General features: G+C 46.9%; 6 non-coding genes across 6 annotated transcripts; all 6 read left to right on the forward strand.

Moving 5' to 3' along the window:
* Positions 1-1,568: 1,568 nt before the first annotated feature.
* TRNAV-UAC (transfer RNA valine (anticodon UAC)) lies at positions 1,569-1,641 on the forward strand. The gene has a single exon. It is a non-coding gene; the product is annotated as a tRNA-Val (tRNA).
* Positions 1,642-3,740: 2,099 nt separating this feature from the next.
* Positions 3,741-3,813, forward strand: TRNAV-UAC (transfer RNA valine (anticodon UAC)). Its single transcript has one exon. It is a non-coding gene; the product is annotated as a tRNA-Val (tRNA).
* Positions 3,814-7,349: 3,536 nt separating this feature from the next.
* Positions 7,350-7,422, forward strand: TRNAV-UAC (transfer RNA valine (anticodon UAC)). Its single transcript has one exon. It is a non-coding gene; the product is annotated as a tRNA-Val (tRNA).
* Positions 7,423-9,268: 1,846 nt separating this feature from the next.
* TRNAV-UAC (transfer RNA valine (anticodon UAC)) lies at positions 9,269-9,341 on the forward strand. The gene has a single exon. It is a non-coding gene; the product is annotated as a tRNA-Val (tRNA).
* A 2,092-nt stretch (positions 9,342-11,433) lies between these two features.
* On the forward strand, positions 11,434-11,506 carry TRNAV-UAC (transfer RNA valine (anticodon UAC)). The gene has a single exon. It is a non-coding gene; the product is annotated as a tRNA-Val (tRNA).
* Positions 11,507-20,537: 9,031 nt separating this feature from the next.
* Positions 20,538-20,610, forward strand: TRNAV-UAC (transfer RNA valine (anticodon UAC)). The gene has a single exon. It is a non-coding gene; the product is annotated as a tRNA-Val (tRNA).
* Positions 20,611-24,797: the final 4,187 nt, after the last annotated feature.

Genomic DNA, 24,797 nt, shown 5'->3' on the forward strand with positions numbered 1-24,797 from the left:
GTCCTCTATGGTTTTTAACTGTAGATAGATGGAGGATGCCCCCCCCTTCTGCGGAGTCTGGGAACTCGAAGTCCACCTCACTTTCACGCAATAACAATGGGATGTGTTTTTCCTTGTTCCACAAATCTGTAATGGCGACAAAATCTCAGGAGACGAGTTTCAAGATTGTCTCTCGATGGTATCGGGTTCCTGCGGTTCTGCAGAGGTTGTTCCCGGGGAAGTCTAGTCATTGGTGGAGTTGAAGGTTGGAGGAGGATACCATGTCTCATATATGGTGGTCTTGTCCGACACTTCGAGTGTTCTGGCAGGGGGAACTCGGGTATGGTGGTCTTGTCCGACACTTCGAGCATTCTGGCAGGGGGAACTCGGGTATGGCGGTCTTGTACAACACTTCGAGCGTTCTGGCAGGGGGAACTCGGGTTTGGTGGTCTTGTCCGACACTTTGAGCGTTTTGGCAGATGGAACTCGGGTATGGTGGTCTTGTCCGACACTTCGAACGTTCTGGCAGGGGGAACTCGGGACAGTAAAAGAAATCACAGGTCTTTCAGTGCCTGTCTCTTCAAAGGCGGGGCTTCAGTTCATGTTTCCAATGTCCAAGGCCAACTTTTAAAAATTTCTGCTAAGGCACCTATTACAAGCAACTAAGACAATAATTCCACATCATTGGAGGTCCCCTGACCCTCCTTCATTAGAGGAATGGTTTGAGAAGATTATTCTAATTTACTGTATGGAGACCCTGGTTGCGCAATCCTATAAAAAAATAAGCTAGTGCTGCCACCAAATAGTTCCACTGGAAGACCTTCCTCTCCTCCCCATTATAGCAACCTATCCTGAGATAGGAGTGGCTATCTGGGATACAACTATACCTCAGGGATTCTCAAGGGCTCTTTCTCTGGAGTAGTGATTCCTGTCTTCAGAGTTCTAACAACTTTTTGGATGTGTTCCAGAGGGCGATTCTCTCTCGCTCTCATTCTAGTTACTACATATTTTTTCTCCCTCCTCCTGTTTCTCTCTTCCAAGCTATAGTCACTTAGGCAAGTGTATATGTCAGTGTTGGCACTTCATGTGCTGATTTGTTAAGTGCTCTGTGTTTTCTTAAAACTCAATAAAATCTTACAATTGAAAAAAATTATAGTTGCTGGACAGATTCTCGGCTTCAACGCCTGATGAAGCCATGAAGGTGAATTTTCTTCAAAACATTTTAGTACAAAAATATAATTGAAAATTACAAGAATGATGTTGAATTCACTCTCAAAAAATATCGTTCCTTTAAAAACAAGACCATTCTCATGGCAAAAAAGTCCCATCTGATTTACAGAAAGAACAAACTTTGCAGAAAATAACAAACTATGTAGAAAAGAACAAACTATGTAGAAACCAAAGTAACACATTCAATATCAACTTCATTTTAAGGAAAATCACATTGTTGGAAAAAACAATAAATAAATGGTGAAATATGTAATAAAAACAAATAATAAACTTGTCATTAACCAAACTTTACATCCAGCAGAAAATCCCTGGCAGTCATTATCCTGCTCTAGAAGCCAACACGCTGCAGCCCTTCATCAGGTTTCATAGTGTAGTGGTTATCACATCTGCTTTACACGCAGAAGGTCCTGGGTTCGATCCCCAGTGAAACCAGCTAGTTTTACGCTTTCATGAACCTGTAATAAAGGTAAAATAATGACGGTATAATAATATTTAATAAAGTTGGTTTTAGTCACTAAAACAGGCTTTGCTGTGTTTTTGCACTTACTCTTTGATTTCTATGGGTGAAAAAATGTAGCAGATGAGCCTGCTTTCCCCCCTTTTTTTTTTTTTTTTTTTAATTACCCCAGTTTCCAGACCTGGATCGTTACCCAGAGTTCCCTGAGAAATCCAGGCCCACGGTTGAGGTACTTTTGAACCCATGCAGATCTAGCCTTTACAGTCCAAGTCTGCCCATCACTACTCCTGAGCCCACAAGCTCACCATGGAACAGCTTGAAATCTTTTTCCAGGTTCCCCTTACCGACCATGACATAAACTTATGTCAAATGTCATGCAGGGATTAACAAGGCAATGTCATTTTTCGGGGTTTTTACATAGTAGTCAAAATTATAGCTGCTAGCCTTCTGTCAGGGTTTGAAGAACTATGCACTGCCTCCTTTAGGCCGGCCGATTCTATATCAGTCCTCTATGGTTTTTAACTGTAGATAAATGGAGGATGCCCCCCCCCCTTCTGCGGAGCCTGGGAACGCGAAGTCCACCTCACTTTCACGCAATAACAATGGGATGTGTTTTTCCTTGTTCCACAAATCTGTAATGGCGACAAAATCTCAGGAGACGAGTTTCAAGATTGTCTCTCGATGGTATCGGGTTCCTGCGGTTCTGCAGAGGTGGTTCCCGGGGAAGTCTAGTCATTGGTGGAGTTGAAGGTTGGAGGAGGATACCATGTCTCATATATGGTGGTCTTGTCCGACACTTCGAGTGTTCTGGCAGGGGGAACCCGGGTATGGTGGTCTTGTCCGACACTTCGAGCATTCTGGCAGGGGGAACTCGGGTATGGTGGTCTTGTCCAACACTTCGAGCGTTCTGGCAGGGGGAACTCGGGTTTGGTGGTCTTGTCCGACACTTTGAGCGTTTTGGCAGATGGAACTCAGGTATGGTGGTCTTGTCCGACACTTCGAACGTTCTGGCAGGGGGAACTCTGGACAGTAAAAGAAATCACAGGTCTTTCAGTGCCTGTCTCTTCAAAGGCGGGGCTTCAGTTCATGTTTCCAATGTCCAAGGACACCTATAAAAAATTTCTGCTAAGGCACCTATTACAAGCAACTAAGACAATAATTCCACATCATTGGAGGTCCCCTGACCCTCCTTCATTAGAGGAATGGTTTGAGAAGATTTCTCTAATTTACTGTATGGAGACCCTGGTGGCGCAATCCTATAAAAAAATAAGCTAGTGCTGCCACCAAATAGTTCCACTGGAAGGCCTTCCTTTCCTCCCCATTATAGCAACCTATCCTGAGATAGGGGTGGCTATCTGGGATACAACTATACCTCAGGGATTCTCAAGGGCTCTTTCTCTGGAGTGGTGTTTCCCGTCTTAAGAGTTCTAACAACTTTTTGGATCTGCTCCAGAGGGCGATTCTCTCTCACTCTCATTCTAGTTACTACATATTTTTTCTCCCTCCTCCTGTTTCTCTCTTCCAAGCTATAGTCACTTAGGCAAGGGTATATGTCAGTGTTGGCACTTCATGTGCTGATTTGTTAAGTGCTCTGTGTTTTCTTAAAACTCAATAAAATCTTACAATTGAAAAAAATTATAGTTGCTGGACAGATTCTCGGCTTCAATGCCTGATGAAGCCATGAAGGTGAATTTTCTTCAAAACATTTTAGTACAAAAATATAATTGAAAATTACAAGAATGATGTTGAATTCACTCTCAAAAAATATCGTTCCTTTAAAAACAAGACCATTCTCATGGCAAAAAAGTCCCATCTGATTTACAGAAAGAACAAACTTTGCAGAAAATAACAAACTATGTAGAAAAGAACAAACTATGTAGAAACCAAAGTAACACATTCAATATCAACTTCATTTTAAGGAAAATCACATTGTTGGAAAAAACAATAAATAAATGGTGAAATATGTAATAAAAACAAATAATAAACTTGTCATTAACCAAACTTTACATCCAGCAGAAAATCCCTGGCAGTCATTATCCTGCTCTAGAAGCCAACACTCTGCAGCCCTTCATCAGGTTTCATAGTGTAGTGGTTATCACATCTGCTTTACACGCAGAAGGTCCTGGGTTCGATCCCCAGTGAAACCAGCTAGTTTTACGCTTTCATGAACCTGTAATAAAGGTAAAATAATGACGGTATAATAATATTTAATAAAGTTGGTTTTAGTCACTAAAACAGGCTTTGCTGTGTTTTTGCACTTACTCTTTGATTTCTATGGGTGAAAAAATGTAGCAGATGAGCCTGCTTTCCCCCCTTTTTTTTTTTTTTTTTTTAATTACCCCAGTTTCCAGACCTGGATCGTTACCCAGAGTTCCCTGAGAAATCCAGGCCCACGGTTGAGGTACTTTTGAACCCATGCAGATCTAGCCTTTACAGTCCAAGTCTGCCCATCACTACTCCTGAGCCCACAAGCTCACCATGGAACAGCTTGAAATCTTTTTCCAGGTTCCCCTTACCGACCATGACATAAACTTATGTCAAATGTCATGCAGGGATTAACAAGGCAATGTCATTTTTCGGGGTTTTTACATAGTAGTCAAAATTATAGCTGCTAGCCTTCTGTCAGGGTTTGAAGAACTATGCACTGCCTCCTTTAGGCCGGCCGATTCTATATCAGTCCTCTATGGTTTTTAACTGTAGATAGATGGAGGATGCCCCCCCCCCTTCTGCGGAGCCTGGGAACGCGAAGTCCACCTCACTTTCACGCAATAACAATGGGATGTGTTTTTCCTTGTTCCACAAATCTGTAATGGCGACAAAATCTCAGGAGACGAGTTTCAAGATTGTCTCTCGATGGTATCGGGTTCCTGCGGTTCTGCAGAGGTGGTTCCCGGGGAAGTCTAGTCATTGGTGGAGTTGAAGGTTGGAGGAGGATACCATGTCTCATATATGGTGGTCTTGTCCGACACTTCGAGTGTTCTGGCAGGGGGAACCCGGGTATGGTGGTCTTGTCCGACACTTCGAGCATTCTGGCAGGGGGAACTCGGGTATGGTGGTCTTGTCCAACACTTCGAGCGTTCTGGCAGGGGGAACTCGGGTTTGGTGGTCTTGTCCGACACTTTGAGCGTTTTGGCAGATGGAACTCAGGTATGGTGGTCTTGTCCGACACTTCGAACGTTCTGGCAGGGGGAACTCTGGACAGTAAAAGAAATCACAGGTCTTTCAGTGCCTGTCTCTTCAAAGGCGGGGCTTCAGTTCATGTTTCCAATGTCCAAGGACACCTATAAAAAATTTCTGCTAAGGCACCTATTACAAGCAACTAAGACAATAATTCCACATCATTGGAGGTCCCCTGACCCTCCTTCATTAGAGGAATGGTTTGAGAAGATTTCTCTAATTTACTGTATGGAGACCCTGGTGGCGCAATCCTATAAAAAAATAAGCTAGTGCTGCCACCAAATAGTTCCACTGGAAGGCCTTCCTTTCCTCCCCATTATAGCAACCTATCCTGAGATAGGGGTGGCTATCTGGGATACAACTATACCTCAGGGATTCTCAAGGGCTCTTTCTCTGGAGTGGTGTTTCCCGTCTTAAGAGTTCTAACAACTTTTTGGATCTGCTCCAGAGGGCGATTCTCTCTCACTCTCATTCTAGTTACTACATATTTTTTCTCCCTCCTCCTGTTTCTCTCTTCCAAGCTATAGTCACTTAGGCAAGGGTATATGTCAGTGTTGGCACTTCATGTGCTGATTTGTTAAGTGCTCTGTATTTTCTTAAAAATCAATAAAATCTTACAATTGAAAAAAATTATAGCTGCTGGACAGATTCTCGGCTTCAACGCCCGATGAAGCCATGAAGGTGAATTTTCTTCAGAACATTTTAGTACAAAAATATAATTGAAAATTACAAGAATGATGTTGAATTCACTCTCAAAAAATATCGTTCCTTTAAAAACAAGACCATTCTCATGGCAAAAAAGTCCCATCTGATTTACAGAAAGAACAAACTATGCAGAAAATAACAAACTATGTAGAAAAGAACAAACTATGTAGAAACCAAAGTAACACATTCAATATCAACTTCATTTTAAGGAAAATCACATTGTTGGAAAAAAATAAATAAATGGTGAAATATGTAATAAAAACAAATAATAAACTTGTCATTAACCAAACTTTACATCCAGTAGAAAATCCCTGGCAGTCATTATTCTGCTCTAGAAGCCAACACGCTGCAGCCCTTCATCAGGTTTCTTAGTGTAGTGGTTATCACATCTGCTTTACACGCAGAAGGTCCTGGGTTCGATCCCCAGAGAAACGTGCTAGTTTTACGCTTTCATGGACCTGTAATAAAGGTAAAATAATTACGGTATAAAAATATTTAATAAAGTTGGTTTTAGTCACTAAAACAGGCTTTTCTGTGTTTTTGCACTTACTCTTTGATTTCTATGGGTGAAAAAATGTAGCAGATGAGCCTGCTTTCCCCTTTTTTTTTTAATTACCCCAGTTTCCAGACCTGGATCGTTACCCAGAGTTCCCTGAGAAATCCAGACCCAGGGTTGAGGTACTTATGAACCCATGCAGATCTAGCCTTTACAGTCCAAGTCTGCCCATCACTACTCCTGAGCCCACAAGCTCACCATGGAACAGCTTGTAATCTTTTTCCAGGTTCCCCTTACCGACCATGACATAAACTTATGTCAAATGTCATGCAGGGATTAACAAGGCAATGTCATTTTTCGGGTTTTTTACATAGTAGTCAAAATTATAGCTGCTAGCCTTCTGTCAGAGTTTGAAGAACTATGCACTGCCTCCTTTAGGCCGGCCGATTCTATATCAGTCCTCTATGGTTTATTAACTGTAGATAGATGGAGGATGCCCCCCCCTTCTGCGGAGCCTGGGAACTCGAAGTCCACCTCACTTTCACGCAATAACAATGGGATGTGTTTTTCCTTGTTCCACAAATCTGTAATGGCGACAAAATCTCAGGAGACGAGTTTCAAGATTGTCTCTCGATGGTATCGGGTTCCTGCGGTTCTGCAGAGGTGGTTCCCGGGGAAGTCTAGTCATTGGTGGCGTTGAAGGTTGGAGGAGGATACCATGTCTCATATATGGTGGTCTTGTCCGACACTTCGAGCATTCTGGCGGGGGGAACTTGGGTATGGTGGTCTTGTCCAACACTTCGAGCGTTCTGGCAGGGGGAACTCGGGTTTGGTGGTCTTGTCCGACACTTTGAGAGTTTTGGCAGATGGAACTCGGGTATGGTGGTCTTGTCCGACACTTCGAACGTTCTGGTAGGGGGAACTCGGGACAGTAAAAGAAATCACAAAAATATAATTGAAAATGACAAGAATGATGTTGAATTCACTCTCAAAAAATATCGTTCCTTTAAAAACAAGACCATTCTCATGGCAAAAAAGTCCCATCTGATTTACAGAAAGAACAAACTATGCAGAAAATAACAAACTATGTAGAAAAGAACAAACTATGTAGAAACCAAAGTAACACATTCAATATCAACTTCATTTTAAGGAAAATCACATTGTTGGAAAAAAAATTAAATAAATGGTGAAATATGTAATAAAAACAAATAATAAACTTGTCATTAACCAAACTTTACATACAGTAGAAAATCCCTGGCAGTCATTATTCTGCTCTAGAAGCCAACACTCTGCAGCCCTTCATCAGGTTTCATAGTGTAGTGGTTATCACATCTGCTTTACATGCAGAAGGTACTGGGTTAGATCCCCAGTGAAACCAGCTAGTTTTACGCTTTCATGAACCTGTAATAAAGGTAAAATAATTACGGTATAATAATATTTAATAAAGTTGGTTTTAGTCACTAAAACAAGCTTTGCTGTGTTTTTGCACTTACTCTTAAAAAACTTATAAACTTATGTCAAATGTCATGCAGGGATTAACAAGGCAATGTCATTTTTCAGGGTTTTTACATAGTAGTCAAAATTATAACTGCTAGCCTTCTGTCAGGGTTTGAAGAACTATGCACTGCCTCCTTTAGGCCGGCCGATTCTATATCAGTCCTCTATGGTTTATTAAATGTAGATAGATGGAGGATGCCCCCCCCCTTCTGCGGAGCCTGGGAACTCGAAGTCCACCTCACTTACACGCAATAACAATGGGATGTGTTTTTCCTTGTTCCACAAATCTGTAATGGCGACAAAATCTCAGGAGACGAGTTTCAAGATTGTCTCTCGATGGTATCGGGTTCCTGCGGTTCTGCAGAGGTGGTTCCCGGGGAAGTCTAGTAATTGGTGGCGTTGAAGGTTGGAGGAGGATACCATGTCTCATAAATGGTGGTCTTGTCTGACACTTCGAGTGTTCTGGCAGGGGGAACTCGGGTATGGTGGTCTTGTCCGACACTTCGAGCATTCTGGCAGGGGGAACTCGGGTATGGTGGTCTTGTCCAACACTTCGAGTGTTCTGGCAGGGGAAACTCGGGTTTGGTGGTCTTGTCCAACACTTTGAGCGTTTTGGCAGATGGAACTCGGGTATGGTGGTCTTGTCCGACACTTCGAACGTTCTGGCAGGGGGAACTCGGGACAGTAAAAGAAATCACAGGTCTTTCAGTGCCTGTCTCTTCAAAGGCGGGGCTTCAGTTCATGTTTCCAATGTCCAAGGCCACCTATAAAACATTTCTGCTAAGGCACCTATTACAAGCAACTAAGACAATAATTCCACATCATTGGAGGTCCCCTGACCCTCCTTCATTAGAGGAATGGTTTGAGAAGATTTCTCTAATTTACTGTATGGAGACCCTGGTGGCGCAATCCTATAAAAAAATAAGCTAGTGCTGCCACCAAATAGTTCCACTGGAAGGCCTTCCTTTCCTCCCCATTATAGCAACCTATCCTGAGATAGGGGTGGCTATCTGGGATACAACTATACCTCAGGGATTCTCAAGGGCTCTTTCTCTGGAGTGGTGATTCCCGTCTTCAGCGTTCTAACAACTTTTTGGATCTGTTCCAGAGGGCGATTCTCTCTTGCTCTCATTCTAGTTACTACATATTTTTTCTCCCTCTTCCTGTTTCTCTCTTCCAAGCTATAGTCACTTAGGCAAGTGTATATGTCAGTGTTGGCACTTCATGTTCTGATTTGTTAAGTGCTCTGTGTTTTCTTAAAAATCAATAAAATCTTACAATTGAAAAAAATTATAGCTGCTGGACAGATTCTCGGCTTCAACGCCCGATGAAGCCATGAAGGTGAATTTTCTTCAGAACATTTTAGTACAAAAATATAATTGAAAATTACAAGAATGATGTTGAATTCACTGTCAAAAAATATCGTTCCTTTAAAAACAAGACCATTCTCATTGCAAAAAAGTCCCATCTGATTTCCAGAAAGAACAAACTATGCAGAAAATAACAAACTATGTAGAAAAGAACAAACTATGTAGAAACCAAAGTAACACATTCAATATCAACTTCATTTTAAGGAAAATCACGTTGTTGGAAAAAAAATAATAAATGGTGAAATATGTAATAAAAACAAATAATAAACTTGTCATTAACCAAACTTTACATCCAGTAGAAAATCCCTGGCAGTCATTATTCTGCTCTAGAAGCCAACACTCTGCAGCCGTTCATCAGGTTTCATAGTGTAGTGGTTATCACATCTGCTTTACACACAGAAGGTCCTGGGTTCGATCCCCAGTGAAACCAGCTAGTTTTACGCTTTCATGAACCTGTAATAAAGTTAAAATAATTGCGGTATAATAATATTTAATAAAGTTGGTTTTAGTCACTAAAACAGGCTTTGCTGTGTTTTTGCACTTACTCTTTGATTTCTATGGGTGAAAAAATGTAGCAGATGAGCCTGCTTTCCCCTTTTTTTTTTTTTTAATTACCCCAGTTTCCAGACCTGGATCGTTACCCAAAGTTCCCTTAGAAATCCAGGCCCACGGTTGAGGTACTTTTGAACCCATGCAGATCTAGCCTTTACAGTCCAAGTCTGCCCATCACTACTCCTGAGCCCACAAGCTCACCATGGAACAGCTTGAAATCTTTTTCCAGGTTCCCCTTACCGACCATGACATAAACTTATGTCAAATGTCATGCAGGGATTAACAAGGCAATGTCATTTTTCGGGGTTTTTACATAGTAGTCAAAATTATAGCTGCTAGCCTTCTGTCAGGGTTTGAAGAACTATGCACTGCCTCCTTTAGGCCGGCCGATTCTATATCAGTCCTCTATGGTTTATTAACTGTAGATAGATGGAGGATGCCCCCCCCCCTTCTGCGGAGCCTGGGAACTCGAAGTCCACCTCACTTTCACGCAATAACAATGGGATGTGTTTTTCCTTGTTCCACAAATCTGTAATGGCGACAAAATCTCAGGAGACGAGTTTCAAGATTGTCTCTCGATGGTATCGGGTTCCTGCGGTTCTGCAGAGGTGGTTCCTGGGGAAGTCTAGTCATTGGTGGAGTTGAAGGTTGGAGGAGGATACCATGTCTCATATATGGTGGTCTTGTCCGACACTTCGAGTGTTCTGGCAGGGGGAACTCGGGTATGGTGGTCTTGTCCGACAATTCGAGCATTCTGGCAGGGGGAACTCGGGTATGGTGGTCTTGTCCAACACTTCGAGCGTTCTGGCAGGGGGAACTCGGGTTTGGTGGTCTTCTCCGACACTTTGAGCGTTTTGGCAGATGGAACTCGGGTATGGTGGTCTTGTCCGACACTTCGAACGTTCTGGCAGGGGGAACTCGGGACAGTAAAAGAAATCACAGGTCTTTCAGTGCCTGTCTCTTCAAAGGCGGGGCTTCAGTTCATGTTTCCAATGTCCAAGGCCACCTATAAAAAATTTCTGCTAAGGCACCTATTACAAGCAACTAAGACAATAATTCCACATCATTGGAGGTCCCCTGACCCTCCTTCATTAGAGGAATGGTTTGAGAAGATTTCTCTAATTTACTGTATGGAGACCCTGGTGGCGCAATCCTATAAAAAAATAATCTAGTGCTGCCACCAAATAGTTCCACTGGAAGGCCTTCCTTTCCTCCCCATTATAGCAACCTATCCTGAGATAGGGGTGGCTATCTGGGATACAACTATACCTCAGGGATTCTCAAGGGCTCTTTCTCTGGAGTGGTGATTCCCGTCTTCAGCGTTCTAACAACTTTTTGGATCTGTTCCAGAGGGCGATTCTCTCTCGCTCTCATTCAAGTTACTACATATTTTTTCTCCCTCCTCCTGTTTCTCTCTTCCAAGCTATAGTCACTTAGGCAAGTGTATATGTCAGTGTTGGCACTTCATGTGCTGATTTGTTAAGTGCTCTGTGTTTTCTTAAAAATCAATAAAATCTTACAATTGAAAAAAATTATAGCTGCTGGACAGATTCTCGGCTTCAACGCCCGATGAAGCCATGAAGGTGAATTTTCTTCAGAACATTTTAGTACAAAAATATAATTGAAAATTACAAGAATGATGTTGAATTCACTCTCAAAAAATATCGTTCCTTTAAAAACAAGACCATTCTCATGGCAAAAAAGTCCCATCTGATTTACAGAAAGAACAAACTATGCAGAAAATAACAAACTATGTAGAAAAGAACAAACTATGTAGAAACCAAAGTAACACATTCAATATCAACTTCATTTTAAGGAAAATCACATTGTTGGAAAAAAAATAAATAAATGGTGAAATATGTAATAAAAACAAATAATAAACTTGTCATTAACCAAACTTTACATCCAGTAGAAAATCCCTGGCAGTCATTATTCTGCTCTAGAAGCGAACACTCTGCAGTCCTTCATCAGGTTTCATAGTGTAGTGGTTATCACATCTGCTTTACACGCAGAAGGTCCTGGGTTCGATCCCCAGTGAAACCAGCTAGTTTTACGCTTTCATGAACCTGTAATAAAGGTAAAATAATTACGGTATAATAATATTTAATAAAGTTGGTTTAGTCACTAAAACAGGCTTTGCTGTGTTTTTGCACTTACTCTTTGGTTTCTATGGGTGAGAAAATGTAGCAGATGAGCCTGCTTTCCCCTTTTTTTTTTTAATTACTCCAGTTTCCAGACCTGGATCGAGAAATCCAGGCCCACGGTTGAGGTACTTTTGAACCCATGCAGATCTAGCCTTTACAGTCCAAGTCTGCCCATCACTACTCCTGAGCCCACAAGCTCACCATGGAACAGCTTGAAATCTTTTTCCAGGTTCCCCTTACCGACCATGACATAAACTTATGTCAAATGTCATGCAGGGATTAACAAGGCAATGTCATTTTTCGGGGTTTTTACATAGTAGTCAAAATTATAGCTGCTAGCCTTCTGTCAGGGTTTGAAGAACTATGCACTGCCTCCTTTAGGCCGGCCGATTCTATATCAGTCCTCTATGGTTTATTAATAGTGATGAGCGAGCATGCTTGTTACTACTCGGTACTCGCATGAGTATCACTGTACTCGGTCTACTCGGCGGGGACTGAGTAATCTCGCGATACTCGTGCTGTACTCGTGGTCTTCATCCCTGCATGTTGGCGCTCTTTTGAGAGCCAGCCCTCATGCAGGGATTGGCTGGCAGACCACTGCAATGCCACAGCCCTGTTAGTTGTGGAATTGCAGTGATTGGCCGGCCTGCACAGCGTGACCGAGCCTTTATACCGGCGGGCGCGCTGTGCTCTGCTCACAGCTATCCAGACAGTCGGTGCAGGGAGAGGGTCGCTGCTTCAGGGAAAGGTTTGCGGCCCTTTATAGCTGTTTCCGTAGCAGGGCTGCAAACAGTGTGACCAAAAGTCCTTCTCAGGACTATTCTAGTTGTATACAGGCAGGCAGGGTATAGCCAGGTCGGAGTACAGTAGCAGAGTCCTTCTCAGGACTATTGTTGCTGTATACAGGCAGGGTATAGCCAGGTTGGAATACAGGCTAGTGACCAAAAGAGTCCTTGTCAGGACTATTGTAGCAGTATACAGGCAGGCAGGCAGGCAGGCAGGGTATATAGCCATTCCTAGTGGTGACCGTATACCAGCCTTCATCATATCTGGGGCTGGTGTACACAGTCTAAAACAGTCCTGATAGTGTCAGACTTCTCAGCAATTGTCGCTCCTAAAACCTGTTAGGTTCTTAGTGCATCCGTGCTTGCATTTAAAAACCGCACGTGTGTGCCTGTCGGTGGCAGCGTACAGGTGCACTTGTGTGCGTTTTTACCAAACTATTATATAACGCACAAGTGTAGTGTATAATACACGTCAGTCAGCAGTGGCTGATAGTGTCAGAGTTCTTAATTTTTGCTCCTAAAACCTGTGTTAGGTTCTTAGTGCGTCCGTGCTTGCATTTAAAAACCGCACGTGTGTGCCTGTCGGTGGCAGCGTACAGGTGCACTTGTGTGCGTTTTTACCAAACTATTATATAACGCACAAGTGTAATGTATAATACACGTCAGTCAGCAGTGGCTGATAGTGTCAGAGTTCTTAATTTTTGCTCCTAAAACCTGTGTTAGGTTCTTAGTGCGTCCGTGCTTGCATTTAAAAACCGCACGTGTGTGCCTGTCGGTGGCAGCGTACAGGTGCACTTGTGTGCGTTTTTACCAAACTATTATATAACGCACAAGTGTAGTGTATAATACACGTCAGTCAGCAGTGGCTGATAGTGTCAGAGTTCTTAATTTTTGCTCCTAAAACCTGTGTTAGGTTCTTAGTGCGTCCGTGCTTGCATTTAAAAACCGCACGTGTGTGCCTGTCGGTGGCAGCGTACAGGTGCACTTGTGTGCGTTTTTACCAAACTATTATATAACGCACAAGTGTAGTGTATAATACACGTCAGTCAGCAGTGGCTGATAGTGTCAGAGTTCTTAATTTTTGCTCCTAAAACCTGTGTTAGGTTCTTAGTGCGTCCGTGCTTGCATTTAAAAACCGCACGTGTGTGCCTGTCGGTGGCAGCGTACAGGTGCACGATTTGCACAAACTTTGATATAACGCCCAAGTCTAGTGAATACACGTCAGCACAGCATTGCAAAATGCGCAAGGGCGTTGGCAAGGAACAAGGAAGTGGACGTGATGGTGGTGCAGGCAGAGGCCGAGGTCGTGGGCAAGCTCTAATTTTGCCACAACAAAGGGCCACATCTAGTCGCTCGCACGTCCTGTCCCAAATTCTTGGGGACCGCAGCAGTACACCGCTCTTGAACCAAGACCAGTGTCAACAGGTTGTTAGTTGGATAGCGGATAATGCTTCCAGTCAGATTGGCACCACCACAAACACTCTGTCTTCCACACGGTCAAGTGTCAGTAGCCGTGATACTGCACCGCACATTTCAGAACCTGATCATCCTTCCTACCACAAGGCTGAGTACATGTCCTCGGACATTAATGATCCCACACTTGGACACTCGGAAGAGCTGTTCACGTTTCCATTCGCACATTCTGGCCTCTCGCCAGCTCATGTTGAAGTGGGTCATGAGGAGATCGTATGTACAGATGGCCAAATATTTGAGCAGCCACGTTCTCACGAAGTTGGCAACGTGTCTCAACAAGGGGTGGACGATGATGAGACACAATTGTCAGGAAGTCAGGAGGAGGAGCAGGGTGCGGAAGAGGAAGACGACGTGGTGGATGATCCAGTAACTGACCCAACCTGGCAGGAGGATATGCAGAGCGAGGACAGCAGTGCACAGGGGGAGGGAGGCGTAGCATCCCAACAGGCAGTAAGAAGCAGGGTGGTGGCTCCAGGCAGAAGTCAGGCAACCGTTCCCCGGAACAACAACACGACACAAGGTGCCTGTACAAATGTTAGGTCTTCCCGAGTCTGGCAGTTTTTTAAGTTGGATCCAGATGATTCTAAAAAGGCCATTTGCAACACCTGCCGTGCCAGCATCAGCAGGGGTACCAAAACTAGCAGCCTGACCACCACCAGCATGATCAGGCACATGTCAGCCAAGCACCCGACTTTGTGGGAAGTACAACAGAGTCGAGGAGCAGTGCTTGCTAATGTCACTGCTACGTCTTCGCTGGTTGTGCATGCGAGCCAATCCCCTGTCCATGCTGCCTGCGAACAAGCCTCCTCCATTCCTGCACCTGCAGTTGCCTACGCAGAAATAACACCATCATCAAGCACGTCCTTGTCCCAGCGCAGCGTTCAGTTATCCATTCAGCAAACCTTTGAACGCAGGCGCAAATACACTGCCAACACCCCACATGCCACAGTTCTAAATGCTAACATTTTGCGACTGCTTGCGCTGGAAATGTTGCCTTTTAGGCTGGTGGAGACAGAAGCATTCCGCGACCTGATGGCGGCAGCTGTCCCACGTTACTCGGTCCCCAGCCGCCACTATTTCTCCCGGTGTGCCGTCCCCGCGTTGCATAACCACGTGTCACAAAACATCACACGTGCCCTGAACAACGCTGTTTCACCCAAAGTCCACCTAACCACAGACACGTGGACAAGTGCTTGTGGGCAAGGCCGCTACATCTCGTTGACGGCACACTGGGTTAATATTGTGGAAGCTGGGACCCAGTCTGAGCGAGGGACGGAACACGTCCTTCCCACACCAAGGTTTGCAGGCCCTACCTCAGTCAGTGTTTCACCCACACTCTACAGCTCCGGAATGTCATGCTCTTCAGCCTCCTCCTCCTCCTGCGCATCCTCATCCACTGTACCCTCCACACCAGTCCCAAGCTGGAAGCACTGCAGCACTGCCTCGGCGAAGCGGCAACAGGCTGTGCTGAAGCTAATCTGCATAGGTGACAAACCCCACAATGCAGAAGAGCTGTGGACAGCTCTGAAACAGCAGGCAGATCACTGGCTCACACCTCTGAACCTAAAGCCAGGAAAGGTCGTGTGTGACAATGGCCGGAACCTGGTGGCGGCTTTGAGGCGAGGCTAGCTGACACATGTTCCATGCGTGGCCCATGTGCTCAACCTCGTGGTTCAGCGGTTTCTAAAGTCATACCCAGAGCTGTCTGATCTGCTGGTAAAAGTTCGCCGCCTGTCTGCACATTTTCGAAAGTCACCTACTGCTTCAGCCGGCCTTGCCGGCTTTCAGCGCAGTTTGCATCTTCCGGCTCACAGACTGGTGTGTGATGTCCCCACGCGTTGGAATTCAACTCTGCACATGTTGGTCAGGATATGTGAGCAGAAGAGGGCAGTTGTTGAGTACCTGCATCACCTAAGCCGTCGGGAAATGGGTCAAACTCCACACATAACACCTGAGGAGTGGAGATGGATGTCCGACCTATGTTCCATCCTCCAAAACTTTGAGGACTCCACCAAGATGGTGAGTGGTGATGACGCCATTATTAGCATCACCATACCGCTACTCTGCCTTCTAAAACGGTCTCTGCTCAAAACCAAACATGATGCATTGCAGGCGGAGCGCGATGAGTTGCAGCAAGAAACAGTAGTGGGTGTGGGTGATAACACACAGCCCAGCCTCGTCTCATCACAACGTGCAGTGGAGGACTATGACGAGGAGGAGGATGAAGACATGGAGCAAATCTCCGGCCAAATTGAGGATATGACATGCACACCAGTCATATCCTCGGTTCAGCGTGGCTGGCCAGAGGACAGGGTAGATGAGGAGGAGGAGGAGGAGGAGGAGGAGGAGGACAGCATGTTCAGTCAACGTGTTGGTCAGGCTACTGAAGTCCTGGCTGTTAAGAGTCTGGCGCACATGGCTGACTTTATGGTAAGCTGCCTGTCTCGTGACCCTCGCGTTAAGAACATCTTGGCCGACAATTATTACTGGTTGGTAACACTGTTAGACCCACGCTACAAGGAGAACTTTATGTCTCTTATTCCCGAGGCGGAGAGGTCAACCAAAATGCAGCAGTTCCGGAAGGCCATAGTCACGGAAGTAGGCAAAGCATTCCCCTCACAAAACGCTAGCGGCATAGGTCAGGAATCAGTGGACAACCAAGGCGTACAGCCGAGAGAGGCACAAGTCCAATCCGCCAGAGGTAGGGGAACAGTCTTTAAGATGTGGGACAGTTTTCTCAGCCCCTCACGTACCACAGCCCCTGAGGTGCGGGGTAGTGCCACAAGAAATCCTAAGTTTGCCCAGATGCTCAAGGAGTACCTTGCAGATCGAACAACTGTACTCCGACATTCCTCTGTGCCTTACAATTATTGGGTATCCAAGGTGGACACGTGGCATGAATTGGCTCTCTACGCCTTGGAAGTCCTGGCCTGCCCTGCCGCTAGCGTTTTGTCAGAGCGTGTTTTTAGTGCCGCAGGTGGAATCATTACAGATAAACGCACCCGCCTGTCAACTGAAAATGCTGACAGGCTGACTCTGATCAAGATGAACAAGGGTTGGATTGGGCCAGACTTCACCACACCACCAGCAAATGAGAGCGGAATTTAAAGTTTGTAACGGGAATTTGCCATGTACCTCCAGTCACCCATGGGTACACACTTCTGGACTTTGGATAATCGCTGGACTGCTCCCCCTTCTCCTCATGCGCCACCATGATGACCGTTACAAGAGTTAGGCCTTTGTTTCAGGTATACCCCCAGTGGTAAATTTTTTCGCCCATTCTTTGCAGAATGGACATTACAACGACAGGAGACCCGCTCCTTTGCAATGGGAACAATGTTTTGAGGCCCTCATGCACATCTCTAAGCAGGGACAACGTGGAGCCTCCCAATTTTTGGCTGCCCTGCCAAAGGGCTATACTACAAAAGACCCACTTCCTTCCAATGGGCACTTCAGGTTTACAGGCCCTCATGCACGTCTCTATCCAGGGACAACGTGGAGCCTCCCAATTTTTGGCTGCCCTGCCAAAGGGCTATACTACAATAGACCCACTTCCTTCCAATGGGCACTTCAGGTTTACAGGCCCTCATGCACGTCTCTATCCAGGGACAACGTGGAGCCTCCCAATTTTTGGCTGCCCTGCCAAAGGGCTATACTACAAAAGACCCACTTCCTTCCAATGGGCACTTCAGGTTAACAGGCCCTCATGCACGTCTCTATCCAGGGACAACGTGGAGCCTCCCAATTTTTGGCTGCCCTGCCAAAGGGCTATACTACAATAGACCCACTTCCTTCCAATGGGCACTTCAGGTTTACAGGCCCTCATGCACGTCTCTATCCAGGGACAACGTGGAGCCTCCCAATTTTTGGCTGCCCTGCCAAAGGGCTATACTACAAAAGACCCACTTCCTTCCAATGGGCACTTCAGGTTAACAGGCCCTCATGCACGTCTCTATCCAGAGACAACGTGGAGCCTCCCAATTTTTGGCTGCCCTGCCAAAGGGCTATACTACAATAGACCCACTTCCTTCCAATGGGCACTTCAGGTTTACAGGCCCTCATGCACGTCTCTATCCAGGGACAACGTGGAGCCTCTCAATTTTTGGCTGCCCTGCCAAAGGGCTATACTACAAAAGACCCACTTCCTTCCAATGGGCACTTCAGGTTAACAGGCCCTCATGCACGTCTCTATCCAGGGACAACGTGGAGCCTCCCAATTTTTGGCTGCCGTGCCAAAGGGCTATACTACAATAGACCCACTTTCTTCCAATGGGCACTTCAGGTTTACAGGCCCTCATGCACGTCTCTATCCAGGGACAACGTGGAGCCTCCCAATTTTTGGCTGCCCTGCCTAAGGGCTATACTACAATAGACCCACTTCCTTCCAATGGGCACTTCAGGTTTACAGGCCCTCATGCACGTCTCTATCCAGGGACAACGTGGAGCCTCCCAATTTTTGGCTGCCCTGCCTAAGGGCTATACTACAATAGACCCACTTCCTTCCAATGGGCACTTCAGGTTTACAGGCCCTCATGCACATCTGTATGCAGGGTCATTGGTGAACCTCAAAATTTTGGACTGCCCTGGCAAAGGAAAATACTACAAAGACTCAGTTCCTCAAAATGGGCACATTAGACTCAGAGGCCTTTATGTACGTCTCTTCTCAGGGACATCGGAGTGCCACACAATGTTTTACGTAAAATCTTTCATGTATTGATCTCAAAAAGTAACATACATTAGCTCTATCTCACTATTGGGTATGTGCCCTTAACATTTCCGCCATGAAAATTCATTTTGGTGTCATTTTGGAAGGTTTTCTGGTGAATCCGTAAAAATGGCGTAAAACGCAGACAAAATTGTTCACAGCTGTGACTTTTGAGTGATAAATGCTTCAAGGGGTCTTCCCCATGCTGTTGCCATGTCATTTGAGCACTCTTCGGAGACTTTTGTGCCATTTTTAGGGTTTCTACATGCTGCCGGTGGTCATTTCACAAAAATACTCGGGTCTCCCATAGGATAACATTGGGCTCGTTGCTCGGGCCGAGTACACGAGTATCTTGGGAGGCTCGGCCCGAGCTTCGAGCACCCGAGCTTTTTAGTACTCGCTCATCACTATTTATTAACTGTAGATAGATGGAGGATGCCCCCCCCCTTCTGCGGAGCCTGGGAACTCGAAGTCCACCTCACTTTCACGCAATAACAATGGGATGTGTTTTTCCTTGTTCCACAAATCTGTAATGGCGACAAAATCTCAGGAGACGAGTTTCAAGATTGTCTCTCGATGGTATCGGGTTCCTGCAGTTCTGCAGAGGTGGTTCCCGGGGAAGTCTAGTCATTGGTGGAGTTGAAGGTTGGAGGAGGATACCATGTCTCATATATGGTGGTCTTGTCCGACACTTCGAGTGTTCTGGCAGTGGGAACTCGGGTATGGTGGTCTTGTCCGACAATTCGAGCATTCTGGCAGGGGGAACTCGGGTATGGTGGTCTTGTCCAACACTTCGAGCGTTCTGGCAGGGGGAACTCGGGTTTGGTGGTCTTGTCCGACACTTTGAGCGTTTTGGCAGATGGAACTCGGGTATGGTGGTCTTGTCCGACACTTCGAACGTTCTGGCAGGGGGAACTCGGGACAGTAAAAGAAATCACAGGTCTTTCAGTGCCTGTCTCTTCAAAGGCGGGGCTTCAGTTCATGTTTCCAATGTCCAAGGCCACCTATAAAAAATTTCTGCTAAGGCACCTATTACAAGAAACTAAGACAATAATTCCACATCATTGGAGGTCCCCTGACCCTCCTTCATTAGAGGAATGGTTTGAGAAGATTTCTCTAATTTACTGTATGGAGACCCTGGTGGCGCAATCCTATAAAAAAATAAGCTAGTGCTGCCACCAAATAGTTCCACTGGAAGGCCTTCCTTTCCTCCCCATTATAGCAACCTATCCTGAGATAGGGGTGGCTATCTGGGATACAACTATACCTCAGGGATTCTCAAGGGCTTTTTCTCTGGAGTGGTGATTCCCGTCTTCAGAATTCTAACAACTTTTAGGATCTGTTCCAGAGGTCGATTCTCTCTCGCTCTCATTCTAGTTACTACATATTTTTTCTCCCTCCTCCTGTTTCTCTCTTCCAAGCTATAGTCACTTAGGCAATTGTATATGTCAGTGTTGGCACTTCATGTTCTGATTTGTTAAGTGCTCTGTGTTTTCTTAAAAATCAATAAAATCTTACAATTGAAAAAAATTATAGCTACTGGACAGATTCTCGGCTTCAACGCCTGATGAAGCCATGAAGGTGAATTTTCTTCAGAACATTTTAGTACAAAAATATAATTGAAAATTACAAGAATGATGTTGAATTCACTCTCAAAAAATATCGTTCCTTTAAAAACAAGACCATTTTCATGGCAAAAAAGTCCCATCTGATTTACAGAAAGAACAAACTATGCAGAAAATAACAAACTATGTAGAAAAGAACAAACTATGTAGAAACCAAAGTAACACATTCAATATCAACTTCATTTTAAGGAAAATCACATTGTTGGAAAAAAATAAATAAATGGTGAAATATGTAATAAAAACAAATAATAAACTTGTCATTAACCAAACTTTACATCCAGTAGAAAATCCCTGGCAGTCATTATTCTGCTCTAGAAGCCAACACTCTGCAGCCCTTCATCAGGTTTTATAGTGTAGTGGTTATCACATCTGCTTTACACGCAGAAGGTCCTGGGTTCGATCCCCAGTGGAACCAACTAGTTTTACGCTTTCATGAACCTGTAATAAAGGTAAAATAATTACGGTATAATAATATTTAATAAAGTTGGTTTTAGTCACTAAAACAGGCTTTGCTGTGTTTTTGCACTTACTCTTTGATTTCTATGGGTGAAAAAATGTAGCAGATGAGCCTGCTTTCCCCTTTTTTTTTTTTTTAATTTCCCCAGTTTCCAGACGGATCGTTACCCAGAGTTCCCTGAGAAATCCAGGCCCACGGTTGAGGTACTTTTGAACCCATGCAGATCTAGCCTTTACAGTCCAAGTCTGCTCATCACTACTCCTGAGCCCACAAGCTCACCATGGAACAGCTTGAAATCTTTTTCCAGGTTCCCCTTACCGACCATGACATAAACCTATGTCAAATGTCATGCAGGGATTAACAAGGCAATATCATTTTTCGGGGTTTTTACATAGTAGTCAAAATTATAGCTGCTAGCCTTCTGTCAGGGTTTGAAGAAGCACTGCCTCCTTTAGGCCGGCCGATTCTATATCAGTCCTCTATGGTTTATTAACTGTAGATAGATGGAGGATGCCCCCCCCCTTCTGCGGAGCCTGGGAACTCGAAGTCCACCTCACTTTCACGCAATAACAATGGGATGTGTTTTTCCTTGTTCCACAAATCTGTAATGGCGACAAAATCTCAGGAGACGAGTTTCAAGATTGTCTCTCGATGGTATCGGGTTCCTGCGGTTCTGCAGAGGTGGTTCCCGGGGAAGTCTAGTCATTGGTGGCGTTGAAGGTTGGAGGAGGATACCATGTCTCATATATGGTGGTCTTGTCCGACACTTCGCGTGTTCTGGCAGGGGAAACTCGGGTATGGTGGTCTTGTCCGACACTTTGAGCATTCTGGCAGGGGGAACTCGGGTATGGTGGTCTTGTCCAACACTTCGAGCGTTCTGGCAGGGGGAACTTGGGTTTGGTGGTCTTGTCCGACACTTTGAGCATTTTGGCAGATGGAACTCGGGTATGGTGGTCTTGTCCGACACTTCGAACGTTCTGGCAGGGGGAACTCGGGACAGTAAAAGAAATCACAGGTCTTTCAGTGCCTGTCTTTTCAAAGGCGGGGCTTCAGTTCATGTTTCCAATGTCCAAGGCCACCTATAAAAAATTTCTGCTAAGGCACCTATTACAAGCAACTAAGACAATAATTCCACATCATTGGAGGTCCCCTGACCCTCCTTCATTAGAGGAATGGTTTGAGAAAATTTCTCTAATTTACTGTATGGAGACCCTGGTGGCGCAATCCTATAAAAACATAAGCTAGTGCTGCCACCAAATAGTTCCACTGGAAGGCCTTCCTTTCCTCCCCATTATAGCAACCTATCCTGAGATAGGGGTGGCTATCTGGGATACAACAATACCTCAGGGGTTCTCAAGGGCTCTTTCTCTGGAGTGGTGATTCCCGTCTTCAGAGTTCTAACAAATTTTTGGATCTGCTCCAGAGGGCGATTCTCTCTCGCTCTCATTCTAGTTACTACATATTTTTTCTCCCTCCTCCTGTTTCTCTCTTCCAAGCTATAGTCACTTAGGCAAGTGTATATGTGTCGCCCTGGGCAAGCCAGGGGACACGGGTCACAACACCACCACACCCCACACTCCAGGTAGGCACATCACAGCTAGCCTAGAAATCCTTGTTGCCTTCCTCCAGGAGTTTGATGATGCACACCAGGGGGTGGGCCAGGCGGTTGGCTCCGCCCACCGATGAGCTCACAACTCTGGAGGCAGGAAGTAACCAGGCAGAGAAGCCCAGGTAGGGCAAGTGTGAGGAGCTAAGTAGAGGAGTTAAGAAAGTGAAAGTGAAAGTAGTAAAGGAGGAAAGCAAGTGAAGTGACAGAAGAGAAAGACAGCCTGAAGGGTCCAGCTTTGTGGAGGGCCAGAACAGCAAGGTCAGCAACGGCGGTGACTGTCTGGAGGGGGACCGTTTGGAAGTTCCTGGAAGGACCCCGTTGGCTGTGTGCCCGGTGGTCTGGAGCAGTGTTCCGAAGGACAGTCAGCACCAGGGCAGGGGCCTCTCGGACCCCGGCAAGGCTAGGAGTCGCCAGATTTGCCAAATCCGTCAGTGACGGGGACGCAGATCCCCCAACAACCAAGTCCCGATTGAAGGCAACAGCCCAACCTGAACCGGGGAGACACCGCCACCGCCAGGGCACCAGTTTCCCCAGGGCCAGCGCCTGCGGGCAAAGTGTAGAGCTCCTCCGGCCCAGATTGCAGTCGGGGAGCGGGTAACCGGAGGGAATCCACCGCTACCACAAGTCAAACAAAGGTGCAAGGAAGAGGGACATCACCGTCACCTACCGGGAGTGCAGGTGCAGCCGTCTGTGGGACCGTCCTACCAGCCGTTTGGTTTACCGTACAAACTGTGTCCGTGTGTCAGGCTGAGTGAGTACCACATTGCCGCAAGGCACAGCGCTGCCCCCGCGTCCCTGCGCCCACCAGGCCCTACACTTCACATCTCATCACTGGGCCCCGGGATCACCAACCCCTACGCACGGAGGGGCAACACAACACCTGGCTGCTCCGCATCACCATCCCCGGGACCCCCATACTGAGCAGCGGTGGTGCAATCACCACAACACTCCCCACACCCAACAAACACCCCCTTTCACTCACGGGCGAGGAGTGTCGCTCGAGAAACCCCGGGATCCGGCCCACAGCTCGAGCCACCAAGGAGCAGCTGCCGGACCCGAGCAGAAGGGGTGAGCGCGGTGTGCTGACACCCTCCTCCCCGCCCGCGACAACTTGGCGTCACAAACAGGATCTTACCGCTCTGCCGTCTGGTAGAGGTGCGCCTTGTTACCGCCGGAGGCATCCGGCAGAAAAATTTCAGAGGCCGCCATCTTTGGCGCAAAAAGTTCCCGCTCGAGCGTCTTCTCGAGCAGTAGAGGCGCGAAGGCCAAAACCCCGCCCCGAGGGAGGAGGGGCCGAAAAGAGCTAAGGGGGACGCGATGGCGGCTGGACGCATGTAGCTGCGGTTATAAAAGCAGGGACGCCAGGACCTTGTGAGAATACCGTTCCTGGAAGCCAACAGTGAAGACACCATGTGGATGCCGTCCCGCGACACCGTACCCCCCGCGCCTGGAACCGCGGCGTGGGTGGAGATCCGGACCGCGCAGCTCTACCAACGGCTGCAGGTGAAGATGCAGCTCCTCATGGAGGAGTGGGAGGCCGACATGGCGGACGTTGTAGCCACCGTGCGGAGACGCGAGGAGGAGGCGGAGAAAGGGAGGGTGAGTGACCCACGTCCCGATGCCCTTGCAGGGCCGGTCATCGCGGCTGTGGTGCCCGGTCCAAGCCCTCTCCCCCCGTTGCCTCCCTCGCCACCCGTCTCAGAGGCCGTGACCCCGCCACTAGGCCCGCTACCACCGCAACCGGTAGCGATACCCAGCCCGTCCGCCCCAGCGGACCGACCTGTAGCCAGAGCCCGTAACAAACCGGAGGCATTACCTTGGAAGTCCCCGAAGATTGTGCCAGAGACAGTCCCCGAGCAGTTTTCCGAGCCGGAGCCGACGACTCGCTCCGAGCCGAAGGCCCAACTGCGGAAAGCCCCTGTGCCCATCCCCCACACCTCGGCTGAGGTGGCGCCGGGTTGTTGCTGCAAGGCAGCGCCCAAGGCCATGACACCGCGGGATACGCTGCCCACCTTCCTGACAGTGGGTAACGTACTGGATGTCCCGCGGGGCTCAACCCGTGCGCCGGAGCTCGCAGCAGCGCCATACTGGGACAGGGAGCTGACAAAGCTGGGCCTGGAGATCGCGAAGAGGGAGAGAAGGAAAGCCGAGCTGGTGGGCCGAGCCATTCGGGAAAAGGAAAACCTGCGGCAAGCGACCTTCCGTGTCCGGGGCCCGTTCTACGAGGGGCAGGTGAGGCGGTTTGATGTCCGCCGGGGCTACGGATTCATATACGAACCGGGCCTGGAGGCCAAGGTGTTTGTGGCCCGGCGGGACGTGAATGCCCATCTGCCCGAGGAGCATCCTGGCTGCAATCTTATACCGGGGGACATGGTGCGTTACACCCGGCACTGCGGAGAGAGGGAGTGGTTTGCCCTGGATGTAAAGCTGAAGGGCAGCCCGGAGAGCAAGGTGAGCTCTGCATCCCCTCCCTCGGATGAAGCAGCAAAAGGACCGGAGTGGGGCAGCGGATGCCCGTTGCACCGTCCCCGTTGGG

The sequence above is a fragment of the Anomaloglossus baeobatrachus genome, chromosome 10 (genome assembly GCF_048569485.1).
Source record: "Anomaloglossus baeobatrachus isolate aAnoBae1 chromosome 10, aAnoBae1.hap1, whole genome shotgun sequence".
Taxonomy (NCBI): domain Eukaryota; kingdom Metazoa; phylum Chordata; class Amphibia; order Anura; family Aromobatidae; genus Anomaloglossus; species Anomaloglossus baeobatrachus.